This window comes from Lolium rigidum, chromosome 6, assembly GCF_022539505.1.
Source record: "Lolium rigidum isolate FL_2022 chromosome 6, APGP_CSIRO_Lrig_0.1, whole genome shotgun sequence".
Lineage (NCBI taxonomy): Eukaryota > Viridiplantae > Streptophyta > Magnoliopsida > Poales > Poaceae > Lolium > Lolium rigidum.
In genome coordinates this window covers 138,451,772-138,456,393 of record NC_061513.1, presented here as the reverse complement: position 1 = coordinate 138,456,393, position 4,622 = coordinate 138,451,772, and the positions used below count along the sequence as shown (strand labels likewise).

The 4,622-nt window shown below is 38.7% G+C and overlaps 1 non-coding gene across 1 annotated transcript; it reads left to right on the top strand.

The window, feature by feature from the left end:
• The first annotated feature begins 4,035 nt into the window (after positions 1-4,035).
• On the top strand, positions 4,036-4,141 carry LOC124668730. Its single transcript, XR_006991823.1, has one exon. It is a non-coding gene; the product is annotated as a small nucleolar RNA R71 (small nucleolar RNA).
• Positions 4,142-4,622: the final 481 nt, after the last annotated feature.

Here is a 4,622-nt window from a genome sequence, read left to right as displayed (position 1 = left end):
GTTTCGTGGAGCTGTGTGTGTCTGATCTTCAATCCGTCTGCAGGAGGTGAAAGTATTTGATGAGACGGTGCTTCTGGAGGGTGGTACGAGCGGATGGTACGGGTGGGCCTTGCCCGTACCGATGCCCATTAAATCCACTGGAAATTGTCGTCACATTGTCCTTTCGCTCAGGTGCATGATTAAGTACAAAAATAATTTCTATCAGGTCAAAATGCCAGAAAATGACAGTTTTCATTGATTTCATTATTGACTTATTATTTTGAGATCATGTGTAGACAAGCATAAAATAGTGCGGTAGCGTGGTGAAATAAAAAAACCCCACCACTACTCGATAATATCTTGAAAAAAATAATGATGCAAAGACATGCTAAAAATGCACTCATCAACTTCCTCAAGCTAGACTCTTGCTCGTCCCCGAGCAAGAGAAGCTTAATGGACATAGTCATCTTTATTCATGAAGCGAGAGTCGTTAAAACAAATGAGGAATTTTCAAGAACGGAGATTACAATATCGGATGTAAAACTAGAGCATGTATGGCACCATACTATTCTCAAACTCAAATGATTTAAAGGCCTCCACACCTATCGAGGTTTAATAGAAGACAAGAATATTTCTTTATCTAAATATCATAAAATCATGAAGTTAGCTTTTCTTCATGAATCTTACTAGTAACTCTTTTTATTTTTGCACTTTTTCTTTCTTCCCTTCCTTTTATTTTTTCATTTTTTTCTTTGTTTTCCTTTTTCACATGAAGGAACCAATGATCATAAAATAGTTTATAAATAATTTTCTTATATCCTATCAAAGCTGTTTGGTGTGGATGACCATAAAATCATTATCATGATGCAATTACAATTATAATCATCCTAATTCATACAGCTAATGAAATAATCATAGTTCAATCACACTTCAAATAAAATAACGGATCAAGATTCATTGGATAAAAATCCTTCACTCTCCGAGGGAAACTAACAAGTGCTAATGCAATCCTTATCGAACTTCGAACTAAATGCATGCTAGAAAGTAAATATTCGAACTAAAGGGGTAGATTACAAGGTGTTGTAGATCTCCACAAGCTTGGAATCAAGCCAGGTGGGATCAAATAATCCTTGCGATTATCTGATACCGTAATTTGTCCTTTTATTTCAGAGGGGCTTCCCCTTGAAGCTTACGGATCTTGGTTTGCAGCGCAACGGTGAAGGCTTCGAGGTAGATGATGCGGACATAACGCTCTTCAGCCAACTTCTCCAAAAAAGCAATGTAGTTCTTGCTTACTTCAAGCATCTTCTTCTGTGTATCAAGAGAACGAAGACAAATATTAAGGTTAGCCTCCAGCCCTTTGATGATATTTTCATCCATCTGGTCCAGGTGGCATCGCAGAATCCGAACATGCTCTGCGGATCCAAGGACCTTCTCTTCGATTCTCTTAATGCGCATGTCCAGCTTATCCAGGGATTCTTGCCTGTCATGGTCTTCCATCTTCAACTTGTTGATGAGGCACAACCCCTCATCCTCGTCGATTCTCATATCGATTTCATCACAGTCATCATCCTTACCTACAACCAAACCAAAAGCTCTACGACCTCCAATGATCTTCTCTCTCAGCTTGAAACCTTCTTTTGGGTCACTTTCGTCCCTCCATCGTTCCGCCTCCTTCTCCCTTGTAGCGTCCTTCTTCAAGGCATTGGGGGTGCCTTGCTTACCATAGGCTGAGGAAGCGATGCTCCAAGGATGAGACATGATGGCGGCTATAGGGATTGTGGTAAGCTTGGATGAGATCTATTAGAATATGAGAAAAGACTCGTCCAGGAGTTATAAGGGGTTATGAAGAGGAAAAACTCGTCAAATTAAAGTTGTGGTCGCACAAAAAAATAATCCCAACAAATTGGAAAGATATAAACTTGAAAAGGAAATTCTGGGCAGCACTGCGATTCGAGGTACGGGCGCAAACCGTACCATCCGCCCGTCCCCGACGTCCTGCCAAAATTCGAAACAAACAATGTCGGTTCGAGAGTTTGGTACGGGCGGGTTTGCACCGTACCGTCTGCTCGTACTGGTTTACCGACATAAGAAAGATGGCGAAAATGTTTTTTTATACTTAAGATAAAAAAACGAGAAATCTTTTGTAACTTTAACGATCGGCCATACGGGCATAAATGACAGTACCTCCCGCCCGTACGGCGGACAAGGTTAGAAAACAAGTTTCAATGAAAACGTACTGTAAGTTTAGCGACCACTGGTACGGGCGGATCCGGAATGGATAGGAATCACCCCCTCACTATCTGATATTGGATAGTTGTTCTTGGTTGACATCAACTTCATTATTTCCTTCTTCACAACTTCTTTCAGAGTAGGCTTGAGTCTCCTTTGGTGCTCTCGTGTTCTCTTGCTTCCTTCTTCAAGATAAATCCCATGTGTGCATATTCCAGGGTTTATGCTATCATGTCTGCACATGAGTACCCTATTATATTTTTAGGATTCTAAGCAATTTATGGAGTTTATCTTCATTAAGGTCTGAGCAGACAATAACATGGAAGTTTTTTATCTTCTCTCGGGTATTCATATTCCAGATGTGGTGGCAAAGGATTTAGTTATACTACTTCCTTGACTATTTTTTTATTTTATTCTTTTTTAAATAAACATATACTACATTGTTATTTCATAGAATGATGCTATTTTATTCATATCTTACTCCGCTTGGTTTCCCTTATGTGCTCATTTATCTTCTGTTTTCCTTGATATTTTTCACAGATGCATTGATACAAAGTATCAATTCTGTGGCAGTGGCTTATTTCTTGACCTAAGTGTGTTGAATGCCTCATGTCAAATACCACTTTCTCTTCTCCCAATTTCAATGTTGGTGATGCACCTTTCACATTATTACAGCCCCTGCAGTAGCATCAAATACTGGTATTGTTACTTGAATTTCTTTCATGGCCTCCAAAAATTTGTTAAATTGTTTATCCTCCTTGTGTCTTTTCTAGTGTTTCAAGGAATGGGACTCTCCTCTTGTTTATTGTTTCATGACTACGGAGTAGCAGTTTTTGCTCGCAAGGTGTTAATTACTATAGTTGTCTCTTTCTCTATCTCATGCATTGTTCTCTGTTGAATTTCTCCTTCATTGAAATTATTCCTTAGTGGTGGTGCTACATATATTAGTGTTTTTTTCTCTAAAATCCCCATTTTCTCTATCCTTAACTTCCACTGAAATTGATGCTTTTCCAGATTTAGTGGTCACATCACTCACTCCTTCAACTGAAATAGTTGGGACAACTCCATATTATGTTTTGGCTGGCCTCTGTTTTTATGGGTAGATTGCCTTCTCTCCGATTTAATGTTTGCATTGCAACAAAATCCTCCTTTGATGGGGATAGTTGCGTCACCAAGTATTTCATGCTTACCATCTCTAAATTCATTGTATTCATCAAATCTATTTGCATTTTCATTATCTCTTCCATTTATTGTGATGAACTTCCTTGCAAGTTATATTGTTTGCTGATATGTTGAAATGATTGCTCTACTACCTTGATCCTTGATTGTAATTATCCCTTGCAGTTGTTGTTGCGGCTAGTTTTGCTTGTAGGAGAGACCTGGAAGAATTCTCCATGAAGGATGATACCCACCTAAGAATGGTCCTTGGTTCTGAGCATAATTCACCTCTATAGCTTCTTGTGAAACAGAGAATATTGTGCCATCGATTGTTTGCTGGTAACTCTATCCACATACTTGAGAACTATATGTTACTATATCCCGTATTGGAGGGTTAGTTCCAATAGACATGATCTTTTTTTTCATTTTTAAGCTTAGAATGTCGAACTGAGTTGCGATGCTACCATTATAACTCAACTGATCTTTTCCAGGGCTATCTAGGAGGTGGTAAAGTTCTTTCACTTGACCAAGACATACGTATTCAATCAACTCAAAGGCTTCATCAAGAGTCTTGCTCATTATGCTTCCTCTTGCAGCTGAATCTACTGATCCTCTTGCTTGGGGTGTCAACCCTTTGTAAACATTTGAATCAAGATCTAGGTCTCTAAGCCATGACGGGGACACAACCTAGTCATATTTTGAATCTCCGCAAAGCCTCATACAAGCTTTCACCTACATACTGCATGAACCTAGTAATTTTGTATTTGATGCTGCTTTAGCTGGTGGAAAATACCTCTCTAGAAGGTCTCGATCCAAGTTTTCCCAAGTATCTTTCGTATGCAGAGGAAGTGAGTTGAACCACACCTTTGTTAAATGTTTCACTAAGGATAGACACAATAACAACCTGATATCATCTAGCGACACTCCATTGCACTTAAGTGTGTTGCAATACTCAAGGAATGTGGTTATATGCAAATGAGGGTCCTTTGTTACTGAACCAACAAACCTCAATTGATGTACCATGTTGATGAAGGCTAGATTTAGTTTCAAAATTGTTAGCATGGATATGTGGTTGAACAACTCTTGCATATAATCCTTGATTAGGAGGAATCCACATATCCCTCAATGTGTTCGTTTCATCTTTGTTAACCATCTTGTCTGTTGAATGTTTGTTTTCTTTCTACATTCTTCTCAGAGTTATCTCTGATTCAAGATCATAATGAAGCACATCACTAAAACTATGAAGCATGAAA